Here is a 15,498-nt window from a genome sequence, read left to right on the forward strand (position 1 = left end):
GTTGGCAATGCATTTAGTAATAGTCTTTGCATATCTTTCTTATTTCTTCCTGCAATCAGTGCGAATAATGACCTACTAACTTGTCTTGCCAAATAATAAGCGAACTTTTCAAGAATGTAGTTTTATAAATTGGAAGGGAAGAAAAAGAGAAGAAAGTAGAGGAAGAGAAAGAAGAAATATTTGAAAAGTATTACTTTGAAAGCTTGAAACAAGTCACCAGGTATGCATGTTCCAGAAGTCAGGACACAACATTTTCCTTTAGCTCAGCAACATCTCCACTGACTACTGTATATTTTTAAAATATTATAATAAAGAGGAGAAGTCAAGTTGGTAGAATAGGAGGTTGTGAAATTTGTCCTTCCACACACACACATACACACACACACACACATATATATATATAAAGTATACATCTAGAAATGGAATAATTCTCAACAGAATACTTGGTGAACAATAGAGGAGGTCTTTGGACACCTAAAAGTACAAGAAAAATCCACTCATAATCAGGCAAAATGAAAAACGTAAAACAGAAAAGAGGAATCAAACAGGGACCAGCAACACTGACAGGAAGCTGAAGATGGAGGGAGGTCTCCAAAACTCAGAAAAAGCCCATCACAGTGGGGAAATCAGCTGGGACAGAAATGGGCCTTCAGGAGATCAAAGCAGAGGATGATCTGTGAAAGGCAAAACCAAGAATTTCATGCATGGTCTGTGCCACAGCCCTGCTCATCCTAGCCTGAATCATGTGTCTCCTGTTGCAGATGGGCCTGGGTGCTGGAACATGGGGTTTGGAGTGAAGACTCAGGGAGGGAACAGTTGTTGTTGTGAAAAGACAGCCTGAAGGGACACGAGTAAGGAGTTCTACAGCTGGGAAAGTTTGCAGATAAAGCCTGGGACACCATAGAAGCTAGGTGTCATTGTTGAGTGGCATGCAAGGGGCAGGGCTGCCATCATAACCCCTTTCCCACCTGCCAACTTCTTTGGCCTTCAGAGGCACTGGGAGGGGCTCCCATTGAATCATCTTGCCCATCCCTCCAGCCAAGGCCTCTTCTACACAAGTAGACTCAGTGGTCCTGAGGGTTGCCATTCTTAAAACGACGTTTTGAATTAGCTTTGAGAGCCTTTGCGCTGCCGGGGGCTGAATGCTAAAGTGTGGGGTTAAGAGAGTGGATCCTGGGAGAGGATCACTGTTGGCTTCACAGATACAACAGAGGACAGGAGTGAGAGGCTCTGAGGCTAGGAATGCCAACTGGAGGAAGTGTGTTCTGCCTAGGAAACCAGGCACCATTGTTAAGTCACATGCAAAGGGTAGGGCCACTACAGTCCACACACCACATACCAGCCCCTGCCCCTCTGGGAACTGGGAGGGCATCCCTCCAGGGCAAGTGTGCCCCCATTTGTTGCAACTGCCTGCTGGTCTACATCACCACAGGCAATTTGTGCACACTCCAATTGTGGCTGCTGGTCTGAGTAAGTGTGTGCCACTCAGACACTATTTTCTCTCTCTCTCATCTGGATGCAGAACAGATGTCTGAGGGTGGCACACACACACACACACACACACACACACACACACACACACAAGTGGGGCCCAAACCAAAGCTGAACCCCTGGGGCACTGCAACTAAGGAAGAGGGGCAGAAATGTCTCCCTGCATCTGTACAGGCTGTGGGTTAATTCTCTGTGATTGTACATCCTGTGTCTGTGGAATATCTGAATAGATAATGAGTGTTACCTCTGAGACTAGTCCAGCTTTAGCAGCAGTGAACTTTGGGGGCATGGACACATTGGAGTTTGGGCAGTTGGGTCTGAGCTGGTTCTGCAGTGCCCACAGCAGATCCAGAGACTTATCTAGAAGTTTTGGAAGGATTCTTGGGGAGGCAGGGGTTGGCTCTGGCTCCCTGTAGGAGGAAGGACACTGACAGAGGAAGCTCCAGGAAAATATTTTTATTGCTATTGTTCTGCTTTGCTTTGTTTCATTTTGTTCAGTTGTTGTTTTTATCGTCTTTTATTTTTGATTGCTTTTATGTGTTTGCTGTATGTTTTCTTTCCATTTATTTTTTTTAGATTGCTTTCTATTGTTTGATTTACTTTTCACTTTTTGTTAGCTTAGTCTTTATTTATTAGCCTCATTTTTGAGTTCATTGTTTGTTATCTTCTTAGTTTTGTTTCTTTTTTGTCTATTATCTCTGCTTCTTTGTTTCTGTAAGTTTGGTTTTGCTGCTATCATTTGTGTTGTGTTTAGTGTGTCTGTTTTCTTTGTGTGTGTGTGTCAGTATTTTGTTGTTGTTGCTGTCTTTTTATATTTTTACTGTTTGTCTTGGGTTTTGTTTTTTTTTCTTTCCTTTTATTTATTTTTCTTCTTTTCTCTGGCCACAGTTGTGGCTTGTGGACTCTTGGTTCCCCAGTGGGAATCAGACCTCTGTACCTCTGTGATGGGAGCACTGAGTCCAGGACGCCGTACTGCCAGAGAATCTGGGGTCCATAGAATATTAATTCACATGTGCTATCCTGGAAGTGTGTATTTCAACACCAAGCCCTCACTCCACCCAACTGCCTATAGACTCCAGTGCCTATAGACTCCATGCCAAAAAAGCACAAGACAGAAATACAGCCTCTCCCACCAGTAGATAGGCTGCCTAGTAATTCTATGCTCACAGACATCCCCAAACACCCTACTTATCAGAGGGAAAAGGCTCAGTTCCAATCGCCAGAGCACAGGCACTAAGCCCTCTCACCAGGAAGCTTACACAAGCCCCTGGACCAGTCTCACCTACCAGGGGACTGACAACAGAAGCAAACGGAAAAAACACCCTGCCACCTGTGAAAAGGAGACCATAAAAACAGTAAGATAGACAAAATGAAATGACAGAGAAATATGTTGCAGATGGAGAAGCAAAGTAAAAACCCAGAAGACCAAATAAATGAAGAAGAAACAGGCAATTTATCTGATAAAGAATTCAGAGTATTCAGAATTCTGTTTCCAATGTTTCCCCATCTATTTGCCATGAAGTGATGATGCTGAGGCTGAAACTCCAATACTTTGGCCATCTCATGTGAAGAGTTGACTCATTGGAAGACTCTGATGCTGGGAGGGATTGGGGGCAGGAGGAGAAGGGGATGACAGAGGATGAGATGGCTGGATGGCATCACTGACTCGATGTACATGAGTTTGGGTGAACTCCTGGAGTTGGTGATGGACAGGGAAGCCTGGCGTGCTACGATTCATGGGGTTGCAAAGAGTCAGACACGACTGAGCGACTGAACTGAACTGAATTGAACTGATGGGACCAGATGCCATGATTTTAGTTTTTTGAATGTTCAGTTTTAAGCCAGCATTTTCAATCTCCTCTTTCACCTTCTTTTTTTGTTTTTTGAAAGTTGAGAAATGTTTTATTTGGTGGGAATGTTTAGGACTCCCTGGGAGACAGCATCTCAGTAGCCCTGAGGAACTGCTTCCCAGAGGCAGGAGAGGGAGTCAGGCTATATACAAGTTTGCAGCAAAGCAGGCAGGCAGTCTGAACATCAAAGATTATTGTTAAGTAAGGAAAACTAGATATCAAGTTAAGAAATTTAGGGTTCTTGCCTGTATGGGAAGATGCAAGAATCGGACTATTAAAGTCATTCCTTTCACCTGCATCTCGCCTATCTAGGACCAGTACCCTGCATTTTTACAGATATATTCTTCTCTTCATGAATTCCCTTAGGTCACACTGGACAGCTGTAACCACTGATGACTGTGACATCCTTAAGTTCCTCTTGTAGGGAGTTCCTCTTGTTAGCATGGCTCAGAAATTCACATTTGGAGGGCCAGAATTGCAATAGCTATGACATTTCTTGTCCACTGATATAGCAGGAAATACTTCATTTTCCACAACTTTTTAAGGCTTTGAGTGAGCAATTCCACTGTGTATGAGAGTATACTCTCTCATACACTTTTCCTGTACCCTCCTAACAATGGATATTTATATTTTTGCCAGTGTGATAGGCCAAAATTAAGAATTAAGCTGTCGACTAAAAAGGATGTACAACTTGAGAGTTGTGAGTTAAGTTTTTTTTTTTTTTGGCAAGGTAAGTTAGATTTTCTTTTTCTTTTTTTTAAATATAAATTTATTTATTTTAATTGGAGGTTAATTACTTTACAATATTGTATTGGTTTTGCCATACATCAACATGAATCTGCCACAGGTATACAGGTGTTCCCCATCCTGAACCCCCCTCCCTCCTCCCTCCCCGTAACATCTCTCTGGGTCTTCCCAATGCACCAGGCCCAAGCATCCAGTATCATGCATTTAACCTGGACTGGCAATCTGTTTCATATATGATATTATACATGTTTCAATGTCCTTCTCCCAAATCATCCCACCTTCTCCCTCTCTCACAGAGTGCAAAAGACTGTTCTATACATCAGTGTCTCTTTTGCTTTCTCACATACAAGGTTATCATTACCATCTTTCTAAATTCCATATATACGTGTTAGTATACTGTATTGGTGGTTTTCTTTCTGGCTTACTTCACTCTGTATAATAGACTCCAGTTTCATCCATCTCATTAGAACTGACTCAAATGTATTCTTTTTAATAGCTGAGTAATACTCCATTGTGTATATGTACCACAGCTTTCTTATCCATTCATCTGCTGATGGACATCTAGGTTGCTTCCATGTCCTGGCTATTATAAACAGTGCTGTGATAATCATTGGGGTACACGTGTCTCTTTCGATTCTCATTTGCTCAGTGTGTATGCCCAGCAGTGGGATTGCTGGATCATAAGGCAGTTCTATTTCCAGTTTTTTAAGGAATCTCCACACTGTGCTCCATAGTTGCTGTACCAGTTTGCATTCCCTCCAAGAGTGTAAGAGGGTTCCCTTTTCTCCACACCCTCTCCAGCATTTATTACTTGTAGACTTTTGGATTGCAGCCATTCTGACTGGTGTGAAATGGTACCTCACTGTGGTTTTGATTTGCATTTCATTGATAATGAGTGATGTTGAGCATCTTTTCTTGTGTTTGTTAGCCATCTGTATGTCTTCTTTGGAGCAATGTCTATTTAGTTCTTTGGCCCATTTTTTGATTGGGTCATTTATTTTTCTGGAATTGAGCTGTAGGAGTTGCTTGTATATTTTTGAGATTAGTTGTTTGTCAGTTGCTTCATTTGCTATTATTTTCTCCCATTCTGAAGGCTGTTTTTTCACCTTGCTTAGAGTTTCCTTTGTTGTGCAGAAGCTTTTAAGTTTAATTAGGTCCCATTTGTTTAATTTTGCTTTTATTTCCAATATTCTGGGAGGTGGGTCATAGAGGATCCTGCTGTGATGTATGTTGGAGAGTGTTTTGCTTATGTTCTCCTCTAGGAGTTTTATAGTCTGTGGTCTTACGTTGAGATCTTTAATCCATTTTGAGTTTATTTTTGTTAATGGTGTTAGAAAGTGTTCTAGTTTCATTCTTTTACAAGTGGTTGACCAGTTTTCCCAGCACCACTTGTTAAAGAGGTTGTCTTTAATCCATTGTATATTCTTGCCTCCTTTGGCAAAGATAAGGTGTCCATAGGTGCGTGCATTTATCTCTGGGCTTTCTATTTTGTTCCATTGATCAATATTTCTGTCTTTGTGACAGTACCATACTGTCTTGATGACCGTGGCTTTGTAGTAGAGCCTGAATTCAGGTAGGTTGATTCCTCCAGTTCCATTCTTCTTTCTCAAGATTGCTTTGGCTATTCGAGGTTTTTTGTATTTCCATACAAATTGTGAAATTATTTGTTCTAGCTCTGTGAAGAATACCATTGGTAGCTTCATAAGGATTGCACTGAATCTATAAATTGCTTTGGGTAGTATACTCATTTTCACTCTATTGATTCTTCCAATCCATGTACATGGTATATTTTTCCATCTATTAGTGTCCTCTTTGATTTCTTTCACCAGTGTTTTATAGTTTTCTATATATAGGTCTTTAGTTTCTTTAGGTAGATATATTCCTAAGTATTTTTTTCTTTCCGTTGCAATGGTGAATGGAATTGTTTCCTTAATTTCTCTTTCCATTTTCTCATTATTAGTGTATAGGAATGCCAGGGATTTCTGTGTGTTGATTTTATATCCTGAAACTTTACTATAATCATTGATTAGTTCTAGTAATTTTCTGGTGGAGTCTTTAGGGTTTTCTATGTAGAGGATCATGTCATCTGCAAACAGTGAGAGTTTTGCTTCTTCTTTTCCAACTTGGATTCCTTTTATTTCTTTTTCTGCTCTGATTGCTGCGGCCAAAACTTCCAAAACTATGTTGAATAGTAAAGGTGAAAGTGGGCACCCTTGTCTTGTTCCTGACTTTAGGGGAAATGCTTTCAATTTTTCACCACTGAGGATAATGTTTGCTGTGGGTTTGTCATATATAGCTTTTATTATATTGAGGTATGTTCCTTCTATTCCTGACCTCTGGAGAGTTTTTTTTTTTTTTTATCATAAATGGATATTGAATTTTGTGAAAGGCTTTCTCTGCATCTATTGAGATAATCATATGGTTTTTATTTTTCAATTTGTTAATGTGGTATACTACATTGATTGATTTGCGGATATTGAAGAATCCTTGCATCCCTGGGATAAAGCCCACTTGGTCATCATGTATGATTTTTTTAATGTGTTGTTGGATTCTGATTGCTAGAATTTTGTTAAGGATTTTTGCATCTACATTCATCAGTGATATTGGTCTGTAGTTTTCTTTTTTTGTGACATCTTTGTCAGGTTTTGGTATTAGGGAGAGTTTGAAACTGAGTTTCAAACTCATAGAATGAGTTTGGAAGTTTACCTTCCTCTGAAATTTTCTGGAAGAGTTTGAGTAGGATAGGTGTTAGCTCTTCTCTAAATTTTTGATAGAATTCAGCTGTGAAGCCATCTGGACCTGGGCTTTTGTTTGCTGGAAGATTTCTGATTACAGTTTCAATTTCTGTGCTTGTGACGGGTCTGTTAAAATTTTCTATTTCTTCCTGGTCCAGTTTTGGAAAGTTGTACTTTTCTAAGAATTTGTCCATTTCTTTCACATTGTCCATTTTATTGGCATATAATTGTTGATAGTAGTCTCTTATGATCCTTTGTATTTCTGTATTGTCTGTTGTAATCTCTCCATTTTCATTTCTAATTTTATTGGTTTGATTTTTCTCCCTTTGTTTCTTGATGAGTCTGGCTAATGGTTTGTCAATTTTATTTATCCTTTCAAAGAACCAGCTTTTGGCTTTGTTGATTTTTGCTATGGTCTCTTTTGTTTCTTTTGCAATTATTTCTGCCCTAATTTTTAAGATATCTTTCCTTCTACTAACCCTGGGGTTCTTCACTTCTTCCTTTTCTAGTTGCTTTAGGTGTTGAGTTAGGTTATTTATTTGACTTTTTTCTTCTTTCTTGAGGTATGCCTGTATTGCTATGAACTTTCCCCTTAGGACTGCTTTTACAGTGTCCCACAGGTTTTGGGTTGTTGTTTTCATTTTCATTTGTTTCTATGAAAATTTTTATTTCTTTTTTGATTTCTTCTCTGATTTGTGGTTATTCAGCCGCGTGTTGTTCAGCCTCCCTGCATTGGAATTTTTAATAGTTTTTCTCCTGTAATTGAGATCTAATCTTACTGCATTGTGGTCAGAAAAGATGCTTGGAATGATTTCATTTTTTTTGAATTTACCAAGGCTAGATTTATGGCCCAGGATGTGATCTATCCTGGAGAAGGTTCCGTGTGCACTTGAGAAAAAGATTTAATTCATTGTTTTGGGGTGAAATGTCCTATAGATATCAATTAGGTCTAACTGGTCTATTGTTTCGTTTAAAGTTTGTGTTTCCTTGTTAATTTTCTGTTTAGTTGATCTATCCATAGGTGTAAGTAGGGTATTAAAGTCTTCCAATATTATTGTGTTATTGTTAATTCCCCCCTTCATACTTTTTAGCATTTGTCTTCCATATTGCGGTGTTCCTATGTTGGGTGCATATGTATTTATAATTGTTATATCTTCTTTTTGGATTGATCCTTTGATCATTATGTAGTGTCCTTCTTTGTCTCTTTTCACAGCCTTTGTTTTAAAGTCTATTTTATCTGATATGAGTATCGTTACTCCTGCTTTCTTTTGGTCTCTATTTGCATGGAAAATCTTTTTCCAGCCCTTCACTTTCAGTCTGTATGTGTCCCCTGTTTTGAGGTGGGTCTCTTGTAGACAACATATATAGGCATCTTGTTTTTGTATCCATTCAGCCAGTCTTGTCTTTTGGTTGGGGCATTCTACCCATTTACATTTAAGGTAATTATTGATAGGTATCATCCCGTTGCCATTTACTTTATTGTTTGGGGTTTGAGTTTATACACCCTTTTGTGTTTCCTGTCTAGAGAATATCCTTTAGTATTTGTTGGAGAGCTGGTTTGGTGGTGCTAAATTCTCTCAGCTTTTGCTTGTCTGTAAAGCTTTTGATTTCTCCTTCATATTTGAATGAGATCCTTGCTGGGTACAGTAATCTGGGCTGTAGGTTATTTTCTTTCATCAGTTTAAGTATGTCTTGCCATTCCGTCCTGGCTTGAAGAGTTTCTATTGAAATATCAGCTGTTATCCTTATAGGAATTCCCTTGTGTGATATTTGTTGTTTTTCCCTTGCTGCTTTTAATATTTGTTCTTTGTGTTTGATCTTTGTTAATTTGATTAATATGTGTCTTGGGGTGTTTTGCCTTGGGTTTATCCTGTTTGGGACTCTCTGGGTTTCTTGGACTTGAGCGATTATTTCCTTCCCCATTTTAGGGAAGTTTTCAACTATTATCTCCTCAAGTATTTTCTCATGGTCTTTCTTTTTGTCTTCTTCTTCTGGGACCCCTATGATTCGAATGTTGTAGTGTTTAATATTGTCCTGGAGGTCTCTGAGATTGTCCTCATTTCTTTTAATTCGTTTTTCTTTTTTCCTCTCTGATTCATTTATTTCTACCATTCTATCTTCTAATTCACTAATCCTATCTTCTGCCTCTCTTATTCTACTATTTGTTGCCTCCAGAGTTTTTTTTAATCTCATTTATTGCATTATTCATTATATATTGTCTCTTTTTAATTTATTCTAGGTCCTTGTTAAACCTTTCTTGCATCTTCTCAATCCTTGTCTCCAGGCTATTAATCTGTGATTCCATTTTGATTTGAAGATTTTGGATCAATTTCACTATCATTATTCGGAATTCTTTATCAGGTAGATTCCCTATCTCTTCCTCTTTTGTTTGGTTTGGTGGGCATTTATCCTGTTCCTTTACCTGCTGGCTATTCCTCTGTCTCTCCATCTTGTTTAAATTGCTGAGTTTGGGGTGTCCTTTCTGTATTCTGGCAGTTTGTGGAGTTCTCTTTATTGTGGAGCTTCCTCACTGTGTGTGGGTTTGTACAGGTGGCTTGTCAAGGTTTCTTGGTTAGGGAAGCTTGTGTCGATGTTCTGGTGGGTGGAGCTGGATTTCTTCTCTCTGGAGTGCAATGAAGTGTCCAGTAATGAGTTATGAGCTGTCTATAGTTTTGTGGTAACTTTTGGCAGGCTGTATATTGGAGCTCAGGGCTGTGTTCCTGTGTTGCTGGAGAATTTGCATGGTATGTCTTGCTCTGGAACTTGTTGGCCCTTGTGTGGTACTTGGTTTCAGTGTAGGTATGGAGGCATTTGATGAACTCCTGTCAATTAATGTTCCCTGGAGTCAGGAGTTCCCTGGAGTCAAGGTTTGGACTTAAGCCCCCTGCTTCAGGTTTTTAGTCTTATTTTTACAGTAGTCTCAAAACTTCTCCTTCTATACAGCACCATTGATAAAACATCTAGGTTAAAGATGAAAAGTTTCTCCACAGTGAGTGACACCCAGAGAGGTTCACAGAGTTACATGGACAACAGAAGAGGGAGGAGGGAGTTAGAGGTGACCCGAATGAGATGAGGTGGAATCAAAAGAGGAGAGAGCAGGCTAGCCAGTAATCACTTCCTTATGTGCACCACTCAGAGATGTTCACGCAGTTATACAGAGAAGAGGTGAGGGAGGAAGGAGACAGAGGTGGTCAGGAGGATAAAAGTGGGGAATGAAAAGGAGAGAGATAGATCCAGCCAGTAATCAGTTCTCTAAGTGTTCTCCATCATCTGGAACACACAGAAATTCACAGAGTTGGGTAGAGCAGAGAGGGGTTAGGGAGGAGACACAGGCGACCTGGTGGAGAAAAAGGAGAGTCCAAAGAGGGAGACAGCAGTCAAGCCAGTAATCTCGCTCCCAAGTAAAAATGGGTACTGAAGATTGGGTTCTTAAAGGTACAAAATTAATAACAAATACCAAAAAGCAAAAATCAAAAATCTAGAGTAGAGTTTGGAATTTCAAAAATACAATGTTAAAGAAAAGAAGAAGAAAAAGAAAGAGAGGGGAAAAAATGTCACAAAAATTATAAAGAAAATATAGGTACAAAGTTGATAACAAATACCAAAAAGCAAAAATTAAAAATCTAGTGTAGAGTTTGGAATTTCAAAAATACAATGTTAAAGAAAAGAAGGGGGGAAAAAAAGAAAGAGAAAGAAAAAAACAAGTCACAAAAATTGTTTAAAAAATATATATCAAGATGGCTTTTTAAAAAATTGGGTCTTTTTTTTTTTTTTTTTGCAAAGTAATAGTAGGTTATAAAAGTGAAAATTAAAGGAGTAATAGAGGACTTAAATTTTTTAAAAAAATTTGAAAAAAGAAGAAAAAATGATCGTAAAGATAGTAAAAATATATCAAGGACTTTCTCTGCTGTTGTTGTGGGTATTGTGGGGTCGGTTCATTTTCGGATAGTTCCTTGGTCCTGCTTATATTTCTCAAGATCTATAGGCCCCTTCCTATGTAGTCGGTACTAACAACAGGGTTTTAATCTATTGCACCTGTCACTTCCAAGGCGGTTCCCTCTGTTATAACTTCTTTTGTTTGCTGGTCTCTTCAGTGTCTGGTTTCCACCCTGAGACAAAGGGGGCGGTGGTGGACACTTTCTTTTAGGTTCACTTGTTCAGTCGCACTGTGGGGAGGGAGGGACGCTGCAAACAAATAACACAGGTATGTGCTCTCAGTGCCTCAGCCACACTGGGTCTTCCCCACTCACGGTGCATGTACCCTCCCTGCCCGCACTGCTCAGGCTCTAGGTTGCTCCGCTGGGAACCATCCGAGGCCGGCCCTGGGCTGCATGCACCTCCCAGGTCTAAGCCACTCAGGTTCAGGCACTTGGGTAGTCCTCAGAGGCGCAGACTTGGTTGGGCCTGCGTTTTGTGCCCTTCCCAGGTCTGAGCAGCTCAGGTGATGAAGTGTTTGGCGAGCGTGGTCACTGCGACTTATCACCTCCCCAGTCCCTGCCACTCGGTTTTCTGGGTGTACAACCGGCGCACCTTCTCAGGCAGATGTTGACCGTCCAGAACCCCAAGAAGTCTTAGTTAGCAAAGAAGCCTGCTTACAGTTTTATAGATAATGTCTCTCTGAGGCTGCAATTGCCCCCTTCTGGCTCTGGCTGCCTGTCACCAGAGGGGGATGGTCTGCAGCCGGCTATCTCTGTTCGTCCTTTGTTCTGTGCACGGGCCTGGAGGTGTCTTAGGTTAGGGCTGGCTTTTCGCGTGGTAGTTATCTCACAGTCTGGTTTGCTAGCCCAAGTTAGTTCACTCATATAGCACTCGGGGCATTCAGGCCAGATCCTTACTCGAAGCGATGCAGCCCGCGCCTCCCTGCCCAGCTCCCGCTTGCTAGTGGTGGGTGTAGGCGTCTGCGCTGCTTCTCCACTGGGGGAATTACTGCTGGGCTCGTAATCTGTGGATTTTAATTGTTTATTTATTTTTCCTCCCTGTTATGTTGCCCTCTGTGCTTCCAAGGCTCGGCACAGACTCTGCAGTGAGAGTGTTTCCTGGTGTTTGGAAACTTCTCTTTTTTTAAGACTAACTTCCCAGGACGGAGCTCCATCCCTCCCTCTTTTGTCTCTTTTTTTGTCTTTTATATTTTTTGCTACTCCTTTCGAAGACAATGGGCTGCTTCTCCAGGTACCTGATGTCCTCTGCCAGCTTTCAGAAGTTGTTTTGTGAAATTTACTCGGCATTTAAATGTTCTTTTGATGAATTTGTGGTGGAGAGAGTGGTCTCCCCGTCCTATTCCTCCACCATCTTAGCTCCTCTGCCAGAAATAATCTTTTTTAAAAAGAGCTTTCTTTCTGTTTTAAACAGTGTATTTATTTATTAATTTATATTGGCAATGCTGGGTCTTCATTGCTACATGGGCTTTTCTCTAATTGCCATGAGGCAGGGCTTCTATCTGGTTGTGGTGTGCGGACTTCACGCTGAACTGACTTCTCTTGTTGTGGAGCACACGCTCTAGGGCGCTTGGACTTCAGTAGTTGCAGCATGTGGGCTCCAGTAGTTGCGGTTTCTGGGCTCTAGAGCACAGGCTCAATAGTTGTGTCACATGGGCTTAGTTGCTCCATGGAACGTGGGATCTTCCTGGATCAGGGATCGAACCCATGTCTCCTGCATTGGCAGGCTGATTCTTTACCACTGACCCATCAGGGAAGATCAGAAAGGATCTCTGATATTACTCAAAATTCAGACAACATCGATTGTGGGAGCTGTAACTTTAGGATCAAAGAAGGATAACAATAAACCCAAACACAATATGCTATGGCTGCAAGTGCTTTTAATAGGAAAAAAATTTTTTTTTACCATCACAAAAGAAAATTGTAGCTTATTCAGAAAGTGGAGAACAAGTAACAGTTGTTTAGTTGGTAGAAACCCCTGCCCAGGTGACAGACAGACACAAAAGACAGGGAAAGAATCTTCTGATGGTGTCCAGGAGGAGAGCTGTTGCTCTTCCCTCTGAAGCACTGTTTTCTCAGCTGTCTTCCCAGAGGCAAGTGGTGTAGCAGCCTCAGGAAGGAAACCTCTGGCAGTCAGGAATCACCACAGGCATACTGCTGGCTGAAGGGTGGAGAAGCCTATTCTGTATCCAGGATAGGCTTTAAAGAGAAGATGAAGGTGGAGCTGTGGAGCTAGGTGAGCCAGTTGTCCTCATCCTTTCCTGATCCGGATAAAAGCTGATGCTGTTACTTGCACTTGGGTGGGCACTTCTCCTGGCATTGTTGGGGAGGTGGCACAGGAGGGCATTTCTGCTGGCACTGCTGAGGTGGGCATGGCTCAGGGCACTTTGGAGGTGGGCAGGGCTCAGGGCACTTGGGTGGGCACACTACTGGAGGTGCCTGGCAGGGCTGCTTGCACTGCTGCTGCTGCTGAGACATCTTTCTGGAGTCTTAGAATCTGAAAGAAATTACATGACAGTGTTCACAAGAAGGGACTGCTACAGGGAGAGAAGTCTGAGCTCATGTAATAATATCAGATAGACTCTCTCCAGTCTCTAAGAATGTGGTTTGATCCCTTTAATCCCTTTCAATGACCTTCTGGCCTCTCTCTCCCTCTTCAACAAATTGTATTATTGGCTCAGAGAAAATCTTTTCTTTTAACATACAACATTAAGAAAAAAAATTTTTTTTCAGAAAACCAATCAATGTTGTTCTTTTTTTTTTTATTTATTTTATTTTTAAACTTTACATAATTGTATTAGTTTTGCCAAATATCAAAATGAATCCGCCACAGGTATACATGTGTTCCCCATCCTAACCCTCCTCCCTCCTCCCTCCCCATTCCATCCCTCTGGGTCGTCCCAGTGCACCAGCCCCAAGCATCCAGTATGTTCTATTCTTTTTTATTTTTTTCTGAAAACAGCATCTTCAATAAGGCCATCAAGTTCCAAAATCCTGGGTAAACTCACAAGCAATTCTCATCATCATTATCTCTCATGAGGTCCCAGAAGTATGACCTGTGTACAGAGCAAATGGCCACCAGGAAGGATACAAGGACCCCGCACCTTCAAAGATAAATGCCTCTTAAATAACAGCAGAAGGACAGAAGAAAGAAACAGAAAGAGGAAAAGTGCTCCGTTCTTTACCTCTTCTTGTCACAGATTTTGTTTTAATCTCTTCCTTAAAGGAATTCAAACTCTGTACCAGAAACTTAATAAATACTGTATATCACTGTGTTCAAATTCCAAGCTCCCATCCACTAAGGAGCACTAAGTCATGACAATAACTTTGGACACACCAAATTTGCTATAGCCAGAATTAATTCATAAGTAGAGAGCCCAAGAATAAAGCTGAACTGAAGACTCAGACTCACCAGGTTCTCCAAAGTCTATCCGGACTTGAGTAGCAGGAGGATGGCAGTGATGCAGCAGAGGGCCTTTTTATAGGGACTTGCTGCCCCACCCAGGAGGAAGCAGAGCTGCCAAAACAGGCCCGGTTCAGTCATTTCCCAACCGAAATGCAAATCCATCCATAAGTGGCTTGACAGGGACTCCAGAAAGAGGAAATGTCCTGCTCCAGGATCTTCTCACTGGATTATCTCCCCATGACTCACACAATCCCTGCCTTAAGCTCTCAGTTTCAGGGATTTATGGCAGTGGGAGGATTTGGGAGGGTTCTTTAACTTGGAGTCAAAGCCTCCCTTTCTTGATTGGAGAAGACTCCTCTTTGATACCTTTCACCTTCAATGAATTATCAAAGTGCCTGCCTTGTTCCACTTGAACTGGTTGCCATTTTGTTGTACATCCTGGGTTGAAAAGAGCCTGGCTATCTAGTGACACCTTTCTCTTTACCTCAGGTCCTTCTTATAATGATTTCCCCTTTGATCCATGACCTCCTAATCTGTCTCCTTTCTTCTTCTAAAATGGACCGAGGGCAGGTTGCAGATCATGTCTCCAGCCTTCCCATCATAATACTTAGATATGTTCAGTAAAGTGGTGACCTCTAGGAGCCTCCTTTCACTGCTTTTCTCCCTCAGATAAAAGATGTCAAGCTGATTCTTGCAGCCTTTAGAAACCTGTTTCACCTTGGGTCACAGGGAATTCACTAAGAGTTAGCATCATCTACTGTAATTCAGGTATTGCGCAGCTCAGACTCTAGACCAACAACAGAAAGCAAGATTTTTGCACATAACTCCCCAATGTGATGTACCACCTACTCCTACATAATTTCTCCCAACTGTCTTCTTTGTACTATTTCACTCTATGAAATAAGCTTATAGTATTGTTCAAATTTTCTGACGTCCTTTTCCTTTGAAATATCGAAAGGCCCAATCTGGTAAATAATGCCATAAAGCAACTTTTTTTTTAAATGAAGGTTGAAATCACTATGAGCCATTCAGTCATTGAAGTTAATTGCCATTCATATACAACTTGTCAATCATTAAGAAGAATTTCACTGTAATTTAAACCAATTTTTTAGATTTACCCTACGGGTTGCATGGAATATATGTTAAATAAACCTCTTTCCTGGTCATTTCCTTCATATAATTTGTCGGTATGCTGGAAGGAAGCATAGTTAATTTATGAGTCATTTTGACTAGCACACGGTGCCCAGATAATTGGTCAAATATTATTCCATGTATTTCTCTAAGGATGTTTTTGAATGAGATGGGCTTCCCTGGTGGCTCAGCGGTCAAGTGTC

At 40.9% G+C, this 15,498-nt stretch overlaps 1 long non-coding RNA gene across 1 annotated transcript; it reads right to left on the reverse strand.

The window, feature by feature from the left end:
- Nucleotides 1–12,621: 12,621 nt before the first annotated feature.
- Nucleotides 12,622–14,527, reverse strand: LOC102400712. Its single transcript, XR_326839.3, has 2 exons — nt 14,171–14,527; nt 12,622–13,255 (listed from the first exon to the last, which is right to left on the reverse strand). It is a non-coding gene; the product is annotated as an uncharacterized LOC102400712 (long non-coding RNA).
- Between the last annotated feature and the right edge of the window lie 971 nt (nt 14,528–15,498).

This window comes from Bubalus bubalis, chromosome 6 (genome assembly GCF_019923935.1).
Source record: "Bubalus bubalis isolate 160015118507 breed Murrah chromosome 6, NDDB_SH_1, whole genome shotgun sequence".
Taxonomy (NCBI): Eukaryota; Metazoa; Chordata; class Mammalia; order Artiodactyla; family Bovidae; genus Bubalus; species Bubalus bubalis.